General features: G+C 47.7%; 3 long non-coding RNA genes across 3 annotated transcripts; all 3 read left to right on the top strand.

Annotated features, from left to right (window-relative positions):
• The first annotated feature begins 6229 nt into the window (after positions 1–6229).
• LOC136305047 (uncharacterized) lies at positions 6230–6559 on the top strand. Its single transcript, XR_010724991.1, has 3 exons — positions 6230–6294; positions 6373–6414; positions 6514–6559. It is a non-coding gene; the product is annotated as an uncharacterized lncRNA (long non-coding RNA).
• Positions 6560–6650: 91 nt separating this feature from the next.
• Positions 6651–7385, top strand: LOC136305048 (uncharacterized). The gene is made up of 5 exons (XR_010724992.1): positions 6651–6694; positions 6790–6838; positions 6929–6970; positions 7061–7195; positions 7303–7385. It is a non-coding gene; the product is annotated as an uncharacterized lncRNA (long non-coding RNA).
• Positions 7386–9010: 1625 nt separating this feature from the next.
• Positions 9011–9468, top strand: LOC136305044 (uncharacterized). Its single transcript, XR_010724988.1, has 3 exons — positions 9011–9135; positions 9235–9314; positions 9392–9468. It is a non-coding gene; the product is annotated as an uncharacterized lncRNA (long non-coding RNA).
• Positions 9469–15245: the final 5777 nt, after the last annotated feature.

The raw sequence follows: 15245 nt of genomic DNA, 5'->3' as shown, positions 1-15245 counted from the left end.
GCAGAGGGCTCTGTGCAGGAACTGTCGCCCCTTTTCTGTGGGAGTCTAAACTGAGCCCATCAGGTTCCTGATGTCAGGTTGTAGGAGACATTTGGCACTCGCAGGATAGTAAGGGTTCCTGCTTCTGGGAGATTGGCTGTGGGAGAAATGCAGCAGTGTTCCGAATTGAAAGTTGCAGAAGCCCAGTCCCGGGCACAGTGCTCTGTGGAGGAACAGTGGATCTCTTCTGTGGGAAGCTAAACTCACCCCTCCAAGTTCCTGATGTCAATTTGCAGGAGGTGTTTGGCAGTCTAAGGGCAGCCAGGGTTTCAGCTTCATGGCTGCTTGGTTCTGGGAGTAAGTACACTGTTCAGAATTCTAAGTGGCAGAAGCCCACTCCCGGGCACAGAGCGCTGTGCAGGAACAGTGGCTCTCTTCTGTGGGAAACTAAACTCACCCCCCGAAGTTCCTAATGTCAGGTTGTAGGAGACATTTGGCACTCCAAGGACAGTAAGCGTTTCACCTTCTGGCAGCTTGGATCTGGCAGATATCCTATGCTGAACTTATTTTTAGCAGGCAGAAGCCCACTCCAGGGCAGAGAGTTCTGTGCAGCAACGGTGGGTCTTTTCTGTGAGAAACTAAACTCCCCCGATGAGGCTCCTGATTTCAGTTTATAGGATAGATTTGGCCCTCCAAGGACAGTAAGTGTTCCAGCATCTGGGACCTTGGATCTGGCACATGTCCTGTGCTGAACTTAATTTTATCAGTTCGCAGCCCACTCTGGGGCAGAGAGTTCTGTGCAGGAAGTGTCACCCCTTTTGTGTGGGAATCTGGACTCACCCCATCAGGTTCCTAATGTCAGGTTGTTGGAGACATTTGGCCCTCCAAGGACAGTTAGGGTTCCAGCATCTGGCAGGTTGGATCTGGGAGATATCCTGTGCTGAACTTATTTTTAGTAGGCAGAAGCCCACTCTGGCGCTAGGAGTTCTGTTCAGCAGCTGTGGCTCTGTTCGGTGGGAAGCTAAACTGCCCGCACCAGGTTCCTCATGTCAGGTGGTAGGAGACATTTTGCACTCGAAGGACAGTTGGGGCTCCAGATTCTAGCAGCTTGGCCATGGGAGAAGTGCAGCAGTGTTCTGACTTTCAAGTGGCAGAAGTCGACTCCGGGGAACAGAGCTATTTGCAGGAACAGTGGATCTCTTTTGGGGGAAGCTGAATTCACTCCCTAAGTTCCTAATGTCAGGTTGTAGGAGACATTTGGCACTCCAAGGACAGTAAGGGTTCGAGTTTCTGGCAGCTTGGATCTGGCAGAAGTTTCGTGCTGAACTTATTTTTAGCAGGCAGAAGCCCACTCCGGGGCAGGGAGTTCTGTGCAGCAGCGGTGGCTCTGTTCGGTGGGAAGCTAAACTGCCCGCACCAGGTTCCTCATGTCAGGTGGTAGGAGACATTTGGCACTTGAAGGACAGTTGGGGCTCCCAATTCTAGCAGCTTGGCCATGGGAGAAGTGCAGCAGTGTTCCGACTTTCAAGTTGCAGAACCCCACTCCTTGGCTCAGAGCTCTGTGCAGGAATGTTGTCCCCTTTTCTGGGGATACTAAGCACACTCTCCTGGTTCAGATTTTCAGTTTTAAGGAGCCATTTGATCGTCTAATGGGAGCCACGGTTCCATCTACTGACAGCGTGGATCTGGGAGTAAGTGTGGTGTTCAGAATTCTAAGTGGCAGAAGCCCACTCCCGGGCACAGAGCTCTCTGAAGGAAAGGTGGCTGTCATTCGTGGGAACCTAAACTCTCCCCATCAGGCTCCTGATGTCAGTTCATAGGATAGATTTGGCACTCCAAGGACAGTAAGGGTTCCAGCTTCTGGGAGCTTGGATCTGGCAGATGTCCTGTGCTGAACTTAATTTTATCATTTAGCAGCCCACTCCGTGGCTGAGAGTTCTGTGCAGGAATGGTGGTTCTCTTCTGATGGAACATAAACTCACTCCTCGAAGTTCGTAATGTTCGGTTGTAGGAGACATTTGGCACTTGAAGGACAGTTAGGGTTCCAGCTTCTGGCAGCTTGGCTCTGGGAGAAGTGCAGCTATGTTTAGAATTGTAGATGGCATAAGTCCACTCCTGGGCATAGTGCTCTGTTCAAGATCGGTGGCCCTTTTCTGTGGCAAGCTGGACTCACCCTATCACATTCCTGATTTCAGTTTTTAGGAGGTGATTGGCACTCCACGGCCAGTCTGGGATTCTGCTTCTAGTAGCATGGGTCTTGGGACAATGCTGATGCATTCAGAATTCTATTTTCCAGAAGTCTAGTTCCATGTAGAATGCCTTAGACTTGACTGGATGTTCCTTTTGTGGGAGAGTTAAGTCACCCCCTTAGGGTCCTGATGTCTGTTTTTATAGTCCGTTGGTAGTATGTACCCTCCCTGCATCCTAGTTTCGGTTTATTTGGTTTGGGTGAAATATTCTTCTATTGCTAATTTTTGGAGGGAGACTTCTCCTCTGACCCTAAAAATCCTGCCTGCCCTAGATTGGAAAAAGTAACTCCCCTAATTTGAAAGCAGTTACATGTCGTTTTTATAAGATGTCCGTCAATCTGCTTGCAACATTGCTACAACCCTCATCTTTCTCCATCTAGATTCCAAAACATTACTTTGCCTGGATTTCATATAGGTGTTCACCAGGTTTCAAAGTATTAAACATGTACGTTTCAAAGTCTCCATTGCAAAATACGGGATGGGTTCTGGAATACCAGAATCACCCAGTTTCAACATGCCAAAACCATTCTATTTCATAATGTTAGAATGTTAAGTTATAACATCTCTAAGACAATTTCTAAATATCAATTTGCAAAGTATCATTTCTTTGATGTCTTCTATGGATGGGATTCCTAATCCCCAAAACTGCCATACTGTCAAAATGGGATCTGTGTGAAATATTTTGCCCTCTGAAAAGGTTTTACCTAATGACCATTAATCTATTTTCATCATACAGCTAGATGTAGTAAAAACCAAGCAAATACTTGTAGTACTTTTCTGCCTAGATGGATCTGAGAACTGGCATTTGCCAAACTAAGGATGGAGCAGATCTCTTCCCTGGATCATCCTGGAAAATTTGTTTAGTAGGTAAAGGGAATTTTTATAAATTACATTAATATGTTACTGTAATTTAGGGTGGACCAGCCACCGGCAGCAGGACTCCGGTTTGCTCCGGGCCGGTCAGGATTAGACATAAGTCACCTGGCAACCCCCCTGGCTCCTTAAGGGACACGTAGAAGACCTCAACAGAAACACAATTCAGTCAGGATTCCTACGTAAATATTTCTGGTAATTGCTTACAGTCTGGGAAAAATTTCCTAAATAATTACAAACTTAGGACATAGGGAATTCTGGGGATAGAACTTCCATCTCGGCCACCGGCCACAAGAAGAACAGTTCTCTTCCACAGAACGGAAGCCTAGCACCCCAGCGTTTCACAGGCAGACGAAGGGTCACGCAGGGGAACGAACAATCTGCGGGACCTTTCTCGACCTCATCCCACAATGCCCCCTGTCTTCAGAGGGTTTCCTGGGCACACCCCTGTGGGGAGGTGCTAGTTCAGAGGGGCCTAGCTGTCTCTGCTTTTTAAGGGCTTGAATTTTAGGGAACACTCCCCTTTTTTCTCCTCCCTGGAGAGACTTAAACTGAAGGAAACTCCTCTTTTCCAAAAATTTTAGGAGATTAAGTTAAGGGGCACAAGGCATTTATTTTCCATGTCACAGTTTAAGCAGAGGTAACTGCCCATATGCTAATTTTAAATTGAAGGAACCCGTGCCTTTTTCAGCATTTTAAGGATTTAAAATTGGACTTCAGTTGCACTCAAACGGGTACCCCGGTAACACCTATCTCAGACGGGAGCAATCCAGGCGTATATATAAGCTTAACACCACCTGGGAGTTTATTGTTTTTCTCATTTGTAATTAATACATTGATATCCTTACTTAGAGGTGCTAATGAGCCTTACACCATTCATAATCTTACTGTTCTTTGTCATCCTACTTAGTCACTTGTGGAATACTAATTGCAGTCACCCCGGAATAATTACCCCCGTCAACAGCAAATTACCCAAATTACTATCTTGCTATGTTACTAAAACACTAAGTTTTATTTTTGCCCTCTAGCCTGAAGTCATTACAGCCAAAACAGAAAAATAGCATTATTACCCCAAGGAGTTTTTTTCTCTATCGAGCCCTGTACTTACCTTGCATTTGAGTCAGAGGAGCCAAACAGCTGCAGCTCCTTCGAGAGCTTTTATACCCCGTGGGAGTTGCCTCCTCCCTTTTCCCGGGCATTCTGGGAACGAGGGGCGGGCCCAATCAGGGGTATATTAACCCCAGCTTTTGCCAAGGGGCTTCATTCCCTCCTGGGAATCAGCCAGGGTAAGAGCTCTCCTCTCATTTCAGCGAAGAGGCTCTATTAGCTTATTTTTGTTAGGTGTTTTTGGGCACCTACAAATAACAGGAGCTTTGAGGACACTACAAAGAAGATGCTATCAAATACAGGGAGTATTTAAGTTCAGGGGTTTTGTTTGCACATTCAGGGGAGGAAAGGCGCTTTTGTAATTTCTGGGTTTGTTCTCATTTTCTTTTAGGAGGAGCAGTACTCCTGAAGTTATAGGTCACATCCAGCATGATCTTCCAGATTCTTTCAGAAGATTTGTCACCTCAAAAGGGCCACTGTACACGTCAGAGGCAACGACCGAGATCCAGGCTTCCGATCGGTAAGGCGAGGACTACGTTCAGGGTACCCGGTTGAGAGTTAGCAGGTTTTGAAGGCAGCAAAATGAGGAACGACCTGCATTTGAGGGCCTCCCCCAAGGCTTTTTTGCCAGTAATAGCAGCTGCATTTATGCGTCTTATAGCACAGAAGAGCACCTAAGATACGTAAATGTGAGCACCTAAGTTTTGCTCACAGACCTGCCCTACAGTTTTGCCCCCTGCTAACTCAGGTACCGGACATTGTAACAGCCCTAGGCTTAGATGCGGGACGAAGCCACAGACTCGAGGACCCGGGCACGCTTAGGCGAGGGCGAGCGGCCGCCCCCTCGGGATTCGGCGCACGTGCTGCTAAATTCGTGCATCGATTTTAATTTTTCTTTTTCTTAGCTAAGAGGCTAATTGGCGATCGGAGGGCCTTCTGAGACAGACTTATTTCCAGTCCAACGTGGATTCACCTTACCGGTCATCTCAAAGATAAGTCAGGGGCCACGGCCTCGAGATAGGACGACAGGGGTGTCAGAAATTTATGGGTCCGGTTTAACAGCTACCAGAGGGGACAGGGGTGTCCCTTAAGGGGCCACTTAGGACAGCCGAAGGGAACGGCTATACTTCAATAGCAACTACGGGGCACGCAAGGCAGAACGGTCCCCGTCCGCATCGTGCGGTCCGGCGCGCAGCGTCGTCCAGCCCCACTCAGCGATCCCGTTAGCTGTCAAGGGGAAGCATTAATTTTGATCCCAATGCTGTGGTGCAGGGCAGTCCAGTCCCGGTGCATGTCCTGTCAGTTGTCTGTTGTGCACTCTGTGTCTTTTGAGTGTCTCGTATTTCATGTCATTTTCTGTGGCTTTTCAAGGGGCCATCAAAATCCCGGCATCATTTTTAGCATCTCCGGTCCCTCAGTTCCTCGGCCAGGCGCCGATACCATCAAACCATCGACTCGGGAGCTCAGGCCAGCATGGGAATCGCATTTATTTTCAGAAGCATCCAGTTTACTGTCTTTTCAGGTCTTGTTCTGAGCTGTACTGACAGCCAAGCACCACCACGATCCATTCCGGTGGATTAGGACTTGTAAGGATGCAAAGCTAGGGAGAGGATTCTGACCGGAGCATTCTCGAGCGTCCATCTTTGCAGTTCTTGGGATAAGTCATCCCCTTAGCGTCTTTTTTCCTGCAGGTTTCTCTGAGCCCGGTCAGCTCTCCATCCGTCTTACCTCGATCATCTCCTCCCGAGTTCTCTCGGTCCTCAGGGTCATTCCTCTCTTCGAGATTTTTTCTTTCCCTGTCGTGTCTCCTCGTTTGTTGCGTCTTGTGTCACGGGTGTGGGTGTGTATTTGGCCCAGCGCTGCTCTGCCCTGCCCTGCAGCACAGCTGGGTGTAGGGGTAATAGGACAAATTTGAAGTGCAGGGTCTATTGGCTTCTAGGTTCTATCTGTAGATTGACACAAGATGTGTGGAGCTGTCAAGTTATCCTGCAGCCCTTTGACTTTTGTCCTAACTTTCTTTCAGATGCAGACTGATTAAACCTGTGGCAGAGCAGCCCCTATCGGTGGAGTCGGTTCTCCCGAGAAGGTCAGTCCGAGTCGGTCTTTGCAGGGGAGGTGTAAATGGTGGCTCTGTTACAGCCCTGACCTTTGTCTTTGTTTTTAGGAGCTAATGCAGGATATTGGCAGTCCAGAAGAAGCGGGCAAGGTGAGCATGGACCGGTGAACAGAAGCAGTTGTTATTTCTCCGGTGTCAATTTCTGGTGCAACTCTAACCATCCACTGTTGGGTTTTTTTTTTTTTTCAGGTGGTCTGGTTTTGAGATGTCCTGTTTGTGGATTCCAGTGGCCAGGTAGGTGTCAGCTTACGTCAGTTGCAGTTTGTCTTTGCAGGGGCAGTGTAATCGGTGCCCTTGTTACTGCCTGTTTCTTTGTCTCTATTTTTAGGAGGTAAAGCAGGATGTTGGCGGTGAAGGTGAAGCGTGCAAGGTGAGCATTGATCTGCGGACAGAACCGGTTGCTGTTGCTTAGGTCTCAGTTTCTGGTGAAAATCTAATATCTGCTGTTTGTTTTCTTATTTTTAGGTGGCCCGCTTGTGAAATGTCCCGGTCGTGGGTACCAGCAGCCAAGAGGGTGTGTGCTTAAGTCAGTCCCAGTTTGCCTTTGCCGGGGCAGTGTAAATGATGACTGTGTTACAGCGTTGTTTTTTGTCTTTTTTTTTAGGAGGTAAAGAGGGATATTGGCAGTCCAGGTGAAGTGGCCCAGGTGAGCATTGTCCGGTGGATGGAAGCAGCTGTTATCACTCAGGTCTCAATATCTGGTGCAACTCCAAGGTTGTATTTTTGTCTGTTTTAGGCAGTCTGCTGTCATTATGCTGAAGTCCCTTCTCCAATGAGGTGATGGACCGGGTCCCTCTCTTTGGAGCCCTTCAGAAGCATTACAGGACTGTGTGATCAAGCCTCGATTTCTCCGTTTGAAGCTGCTTTCCAGGTAGTCTTTGATAACGGCCGAGGAGTTGGGGAGGCAGGGAGGAGAGGAGGAGCGAGCGTCCTCTCAAGTATCAGCAATGTCAAATCCCTTGTCTGCTCTTAATCCAGACCTACCCCCTGACGATGCCATCACCCTCCAAGCACGGCCGAGGCAGCGGGCCCGAGCACCCAGGCGTTCTCAAGAGGAGGTGGGTAGCAGAATTGTTGGGTTTTGGGCGATGTGGTGCTAAGACCACACAGTGATGTTTGCTTTTCTTTATTGCAGCTGACTAAGAGAGAGCAACCTGGTGTTAGCAGGAATTTCCCTGAGGGAGAGGCGGCCTTCCTTTTCACCTGCCAGGATTCTGCATCTCCAGATGTCTGAGAGATAAGTGGAGGGCTCCGAGCCACGGAGGGGATGAAAGTGGGGGGCCGGGTCGGCTTTCCACCGGGCGGGGGTTTGGAGACGGGGCCATCCAAGAAGCGGCCCCTTAGGCTTCCTACAGGGAAAGTCTCCCTTTTGATCTCTCCACTGAGGTGTGCAGGGCAGAGCAGTCCCGGTGCTTGTCGTGTCCCTCGTTTGTTGCGCACTCTTTGTTTCATGTCTTTTGCCTTAGCCCTTCAAGGGGCCTACCAAAAACCCTGGTATCCCTCTTAGCCTCTCTGGACTCTCAGTTCCTCGGCCAGGTGCCAATGCCCTCGGACCATCGACTCGGGAGCTTGGGCAGGCATGGGCATCGTATCTCTCTTCAGAAGCATCCAGTCCAATGTCTTTCCAGGTCTTGTTCTGAGCTGTACTGACAGCCGAGCACCACCAGCATCCATTCCGGTGGATTAGGACTTGTAAGAATGCATAGCTAGGTAGCAGAGTGTGACCGGAGCATTCTCGAGTGTTCATCTTTGCGGTTCTTGGGATAAGTCATCCCCTTAGCATCTTTTTTCCTGCAGGTTTCTCTGAGTCCGGTCAGCTCTCCTTTCAGCTTACCTCGGTCATCTGCTCCCGAGTTCTCTCGGTCCTCAGGGTCATTCCTCTCATCGAGAGTTTTCTTTCCCTGTCGCGTCCCTGTGTTTGTTGCGTCTTGTGTCACGGGTGTGGGTGTGTATTTGGCCCGGAGCTGCTCTGCCCTGCCGCACAGCTGGGTGTAGGGGTAATAGGACAAATTTGAAATGCAGGGTGCATTGGCTTCTAGGTGGGATCTGTAGATTGACCCAAGATGTGTGGAGCTGTCAAGTTATCCTGCAGCCCTTTGACTCTTGTCCTAACTTTCTTTCAGATGCAGATGGATTAACCCTGTGGCAGAGCAGCCCCTGTGGGATTCATCGGTTCCCCTGAGAAGGTCAGTCCCTGTCGGTCTTTGCAGGGGAGGTGTAAATGGTGGCTCTGATACAGCCCTGACCTTTGTCTTTGTTTTTAGGAGCTTATGCAGGATATTGGCAGTCCAGGAGAAGTGCGCCAGGTGAGCATTGACCGGTGGACAGAAGCAGTTGTTATTGCTCCCGTCTGAATTTCTGGCTCAAGTCTAACCATCCACTGTTGATTTTTGTTTTATTTCAGGTGGTCTGCTTGTGAGGTTGTCGTGGCTCAGGCTGGCAGCGGCCAGGTGGGTGTGAGTTTAAGTCAGTCCCAGTTTGGTTTTGCTGGGGAGGTGTACATTGTGAGTATGTTACAGCCTTGTTTTTTGTTTTTATTTTTAGGAGGTAAAGTGGGATCTTGGCAGTCCAGGACCAGCTGCCTAGGTGCGCATTGACTGGTGGATGGAAGTGGCTGTAATCGCTCAGGTCTCAATTTCTGGTGCACCTCTAAGCTTCTATTATTGTGTTTTAGGTGGTCCACTCTTCTTCTGCTGAAGTACCCTCTGCCATGAGATCATGAACTTGGGCACCTTTTTTTGTGAGCCCTTCAGAAGCATTACAGGACTGTGTGATCAAGCCTCAATTTCTCTGTTTGAAGCTGCTTTCCAGGTAGGCTTTGATAACAGCTGAGGAGTTGGGGAGGCAGGGAGGAGAGAGGGTCCTGTCAAGTTTCAGCACTGTCAAATCCCCTGTGTGTTCTTAATCCAGGCCTACCCCAGGACGATGGCATGACTCTCCAAGCACGGCCGAGGCAGCGGGCTTGAGGGCCTGGGCGTTCTCAAGAGATGGTGAGTAGCAGAATTGTTGGGGTTTGGGTGCTGTGCTGCTAAGATCACACAGTGATGTTTGCTTTTCTTTATTGCAGCTGATTAAGAGTGAGCAGCCTGGTGTTAGCAGGAATTTCCCTGAGGGAGAGCCAGCCTTCCTTTTCACCTGCCTGGACTCTGCATCTCCAGATGTCTGAGAGATAAGTGGAGGGCTCCGAGCCACAGAGGGGACGAAAGTGGGGGGCCGGGTCGGCTTTCAACCGGGAGTGGTTTTTGAGTTGGGTTTGGAGCTGGGGTTGTCCAGGAAGCGGCCCCTTAGGCTTCCTACAGGGAAAGTCTCCCTTTTGATCTCTCCACTGAGGTGTGCAGGGCAGAGCAGTCCCGGTGCTTGTTGTGTCCCTCGTTTGTTGCGCACTCTTTGTTTCATGTCTTTTGCCTTAGCCCTTCAAGGGGCCTACCAAAAACCCTGGCATCCCTCTTAGCGTCTCAGGACTCTCAGTTCCTCGGCCAGGTGCCGATGCCCTCGGACCATCGACTCGGGAGCTCGGGCAGGCATAGGCATCGTATCTCTCTTCAGAAGCATCCAGTCCAATGTCTTTCCAGGTCTTGTTCTGAGCTGTACTGACAGCCGAGCACCACCAGCATCCATTCCGGTGGATTAGGACTTGTAAGAATGCATAGCTAGGTAGCAGAGTGTGACCGGAGCATTCTCGAGTGTTCATCTTTGCGGTTCTTGGGATAAGTCATCCCCTTAGCATCTTTTTTCCTGCAGGTTTCTCTGAGTCCGGTCAGCTCTCCTTTCAGCTTACCTCGGTCATCTGCTCCCGAGTTCTCTCGGTCCTCAGGGTCATTCCTCTCATCGAGAGTTTTCTTTCCCTGTCGCGTCCCTGTGTTTGTTGCGTCTTGTGTCACGGGTGTGGGTGTGTATTTGGCCCGGAGCTGCTCTGCCCTGCCGCACAGCTGGGTGTAGGGGTAATAGGACAAATTTGAAATGCAGGGTGCATTGGCTTCTAGGTGGGATCTGTAGATTGACCCAAGATGTGTGGAGCTGTCAAGTTATCCTGCAGCCCTTTGACTCTTGTCCTAACTTTCTTTCAGATGCAGATGGATTTACCCTGTGGCAGAGCAGCCCCTATGGGTGGCGTCGGTTCCCCCGAGAAGGTCAGTCCTGGTCGCTCTTTGCAGGGGAGGTGTAAATGGTGGCTCTGATACAGCCCTGACCTTTGTCTTTGTTTTTAGGAGCTTATGCAGGATATTGCCAGTCCAGGAGAAGTGGGCCAGGTGAGCATTCACTGGTGGACAGCAGCTGTTGTTGTTGCTCCGCTCTCCATTTCTGCCTCAAGTCTAACCATCCACTGTTGATTTTTGTTTTATTTCAGGTGGTCTGCTTGTGAGGTTGTCGTGGCTCAGGCTGGCAGCGGCCAGGTGGGTGTGAGTTTAAGTCAGTCCCAGTTTGGTTTTGCCAGGGGGATGTACATTGTGACTCTGCTACAGCCTTGTTTTTTGTTTTTATTTTTAGGAGGTAAAGCGGGAGCTTGGCAGTCCAGGATCAGGTGCCTAGGTGAGCATTGACTGGTGGATGGAAGCTGCTGTCATTGCTCAGGTCTCAATTTCTGGTGTAACTCTAACATCCACTGTTTAATTTACTTTCATTTTAGGTGGTCCACTTGCAAGATTTCCTGGTCCTGGATGCCAGTGGCTTGGTGGGTATCAGCTTGAGCTTTATGTATTACTGAGTTCTGTTAGATTGTGGTGATTGTGTTTTCTCAGTGACTCAGCCTGCTGTTTTCTTTGTGTCTTTGCAGGTGCTGCTACTGTCCTACACATGCCAAGGATTAGGGGCAAGCGGGTAAGTTGGCTTTTAGGCATTAGGGGTGATCCATAGGCATGGGGTGTGTTGCAGCATGCTAAATGTGTACCTTTTCCTTTTGCAGGTACCCTCTGGGTAGACTGTGGAGCCAAATCAGTATCTGAGGTGAGTTGGGGCAGAGGTGCTTGGAAAGCCTGGGGATTAGTTTCCTGTCACACAATTTTCACAGTTTGTACTTTGTTGTCTTAGGTATTGAGAGGAGGTGCGGAGCCTAAGTTTGGATACGGCAGTGCCGAAGTCCTCGGAGGATGGATTTTGTCCGCTCGTCTTCCAAAAGATAAGTGTTGGGGCTTGTGTTTGGGTGCAGGGGAAAGAACTTTGGAAGTGGGAGGCAATTTCACATTAGCTTAGAAGAGAGGGCCCTAGTGGGATGGGTCCCTCTGAAGTAATGGGAGAGGGTTTCCCCTTGGTCTCGCTGGAGCATTTGCCGGGCAGGGCAGTTCAGCATTCTAGCGTGTTTTGCGTCGTCAGCAGTCTTTGAGTCTCGGCGGCCTAGTGGACGTTTTCACCCGACGAGGTTGCCTTTCGTCCGGAGGCATCGCCACGGTCACCCGGCAGTCATCGCTTTCTTCACTCGGCTTCCCGAGCTTCTGGAGTGTCCTCTTAACAGCTTAGGCACTTAGTCTAGTGAGCAGTTTTGTTTGTATTGACTTGGAACTGACTATGTTTGTCTTGCAAGTGACTATGTTTGTTTTGTCTTGCAAGTGACTATGTTTGTTTTGTATTGCAAGTGACTATGTTTGTTTTGTATTGCAAGTGACTGTTTGTATTGCATTGCCAGTGACTCTGTTTGTATTGCATTGCCAGTGACTCTGTATTGTATTGCATTGCCAGTGACTCTGTATTGTATTGCATTGCCAGTGACTCTGTATTGTATTGCATTGCCAGTGACTCTGTATTGTATTGCAAGTGACTGTGTTTGTATTGTATTGCCTGTGACTCTGTTTGTATTGTATTGCCTGTGACTCTGTTTGTATTGCATTGCCTGTGACTCTGTTTGTATTGCACTGCCAGTGACTCTGTTTGTATTGCAAGTGACTCTGTTTGTATTGTATTGCAAGTGACTCTGTTTGTATTGCATTGCCAGTGACTCTGTATTGTATTGCATTGCCAGTGACTCTGTATTGTATTGCATTGCCAGTGACTCTGTATTGTATTGCATTGCCAGTGACTCTGTATTGTATTGCAAGTGACTGTGTTTGTATTGTATTGCAAGTGACTCTGTATTGTATTGTATTGTATTGCAAGTGACTCTGTATTGTATTGTATTGCATTGCAAGTGACTCTGTATTGTATTGTATTGCAAGTGACTCTGTATTGTATTGTATTGCATTGCAAGTGACTCTGTATTGTATTGTATTGCAAGTGACTCTGTATTGTATTGTATTGCAAGTGACTCTGTATTGTATTGTATTGCAAGTGACTCTGTATTGTATTGCATTGCAAGTGACTCTGTATTGTATTGCATTGCAAGTGACTCTGTATTGTATTGCACTGCAAGTGACTCTGTTTGTATTGCAAGTGACTCTGTTTGCATTGCACTGCCAGTGACTCTGCGTTGCAAGTGACTGTTTGTATTGCACTCTAAGTCACTGTGCTTGTATTGCACTCTAAGTCACTGTGCTTGTATTGCACTCTAAGTCACTGTGCTTGTATTGCACTCAAAGTCACTGTGCTTGTATTGCACTCTAAGTCATGATGTTGCTGTATCCTACTGTATGACTTATGCTTGAGCTGCCCTGCCCTGGCACAGTCACAGTTAGGTAGAAGAGTTGTAGGGCTTTGCAGTTCATCTTTTTTCTGTGGAGTTTTGGGTAGAGAAGGTATGGGCCCTGAGGGGGGATGATGCCTAGCTGTCAGGTAACCACTTGTTGACCACCTGTCATTGTCTTGCAGGTCTCTGGGCAGGATTAGTCTCTCTGTGGTTGCTGATGCTACGGAGTCTCTTGGAATCTACTGGGTAAGCTGAAGAGTGACTGTGTATGTCTGAGACTTGTCTGTCTGCTTGGGTTTGCCTGTGCGAGTGTGTGTGCTGACTGGTTCTAACCTTGTGTGTGTGACTTTTGCCTTCCAGGTTTTTCAACACATTTTAAATTTAGAATAAAAAATCCCCAGCCGGGGGGTTTTTTTTTTTTTTCCCCCCGGCTGGGTTTTTTTTTCCTCGGTCCCGGCCGGTCTGCGAGGCGACGTTCATCGCCAAAGTTTGGGCGCCGACGGCCTAGGGACCGGGGTTTTCGTCAGGCAGGCTGATTTTTTCAGGGCTCCCGGGAACCACGTTCCCGAGGAGCGGTGCGAGTGTGTGCTGATGGTAGGGGATTGAGAGGTGAGAGAGGGTGGGTTTGTGTGCATGTTGACTGGTTCTAACCTTGTGTGTGTGACTTTTGCCTTCCAGGTTTTTCAACACATTTTAAATTTAGAATAAAAAATCCCCAGCCGGGGGGTTTTTTTTTTTTTTCCCCCCGGCTGGGTTTTTTTTTCCTCGGTCCCGGCCGGTCTGCGAGGCGACGTTCATCGCCAAAGTTTGGGCGCCGACGGCCTAGGGACCGGGGTTTTCGTCAGGCAGGCTGATTTTTTCAGGGCTCCCGGGAACCACGTTCCCGAGGAGCGGTGTGAGTGTGTGCTGACTGTAGGGGATTGAGAGGCGAGAGAGGGTGCACGGTGCGCATGCTGAAGGAGGTGTGTGCGGTGGACGATTGTTATGTTTTATGTGTGCTGCTTTTGTTTTGGGTTTCCTGTAACAATAAAACAAGATATAATGAGTGTTTCAGATTTTGAAAAATGGTTCTATTGTGTTAATAGTCATTTGGCTTGTATTGCCTTGTATTGTTCTGTATTGGCATTTGCTGCTGTATTTCAATGTATTGCTCTGTATGTAAATTGTAATTTTATAGGTGTGCCTATGGACTGTATCTGTATTTGCATTTGTATCTGTTGTTTCTGTATGTTTTGCTAAAGTGTAAAGAAACCCATTCATGCAATAAAAGCTGAATATACCCTAATAAAGATGCCCCCCTGCCCCCCCAATAAAGATACCCCGTGCCCCCCTCTCCCCCATTTGGCTCCTGTCTTTATTTGGTGTCAGAGTCATTTATTCTATTTCCTACCTCAAGGTAAGTCTATTTTCCTCTCTACACCTTCATGCTATTTCCTTTTCTGTCTAATTCTGCTTCTTTCTCTCTTAACTCTTAATTTTTCTCTGTTATTCTATTTCTAGATGTTTTTCTGTTTCTCTTTCTCTTTAACTCTCTTTTTCTGTCTGTTTTGCTTTCACTCTGTTTCAGTCTGTCTTTTGCTTTCACTCTGTTTCACTCTTTCTCTCTCATGCTGTTTCTCTGTTTTTCTGTTTTGATTTCTATTTTTCTCTAACCCTGTTTCTCTGTATGTCTTTGTGTCTATTTCACTCTCTATTTCACTTCCTTTCTATTTCTCTCTGTCTATTTCTCTCTGGCTCTGTCTATTTCTCTCTCTTTGTCTGTTTCTCTGTGTTTTTCTCTGTTTCTTTCTATTTCTCTGTCTTTGTCTATTTCTCTATTTCTCTTTGTCTTTTTTTGTCTTAGACAAAGACAGAGAGAAATAGACAATTTCTTTGTGTTTTTCTCTTTCTCTATTTCTCCCTGTTTCTGTCATTTTCTCTCCATCTCTATTTCTCTCTGTCTTTGTCTTTTTCTCTGTCTGTATTTCTCTCTTTGTCTATTTCTCTCTGTCTCTGTCATTTTCTCTCTGTCTCTATTTCTCTCTTTGTCTATTTCTCTGTCTTTGTCTATTTCTCTGTCTTTGTCTATTTCTCTCTGTCTCTGTCATTTTCTCTGTCTCTATTTCTCTCTGTCTCTGTCATTTTCTCTCTGTCTCTATTTCTCTGTCTGTCTATTTCTCTGTCTTTGTCTATTTCTCTGTCTTTGTCTATTTCTCTCTGTCTCTGTCATTTTCTCTGTCTCTATTTCTCTCTGTCTCTGTCATTTTCTCTCTGTCTCTATTTCTCTGTCTTTGTCTATTTCTCTGTCTTTGTCTATTTCTCTGTCTTTGTCTATTTCTCTGTCTTTGTCTATTTCTCTCTGTCTCTATTTCTCTGTCTCTATTTTTCT

This window comes from Chamaea fasciata, unplaced genomic scaffold (assembly GCF_029207755.1).
Source record: "Chamaea fasciata isolate MVZ Bird 193981 ecotype frontalis unplaced genomic scaffold, bChaFas1.0.hap1 SCAF_254, whole genome shotgun sequence".
Lineage (NCBI taxonomy): Eukaryota > Metazoa > Chordata > Aves > Passeriformes > Sylviidae > Chamaea > Chamaea fasciata.
Note: the sequence above shows the minus strand (reverse complement) of the source record. Positions and strands in the feature narration are given on the sequence as shown.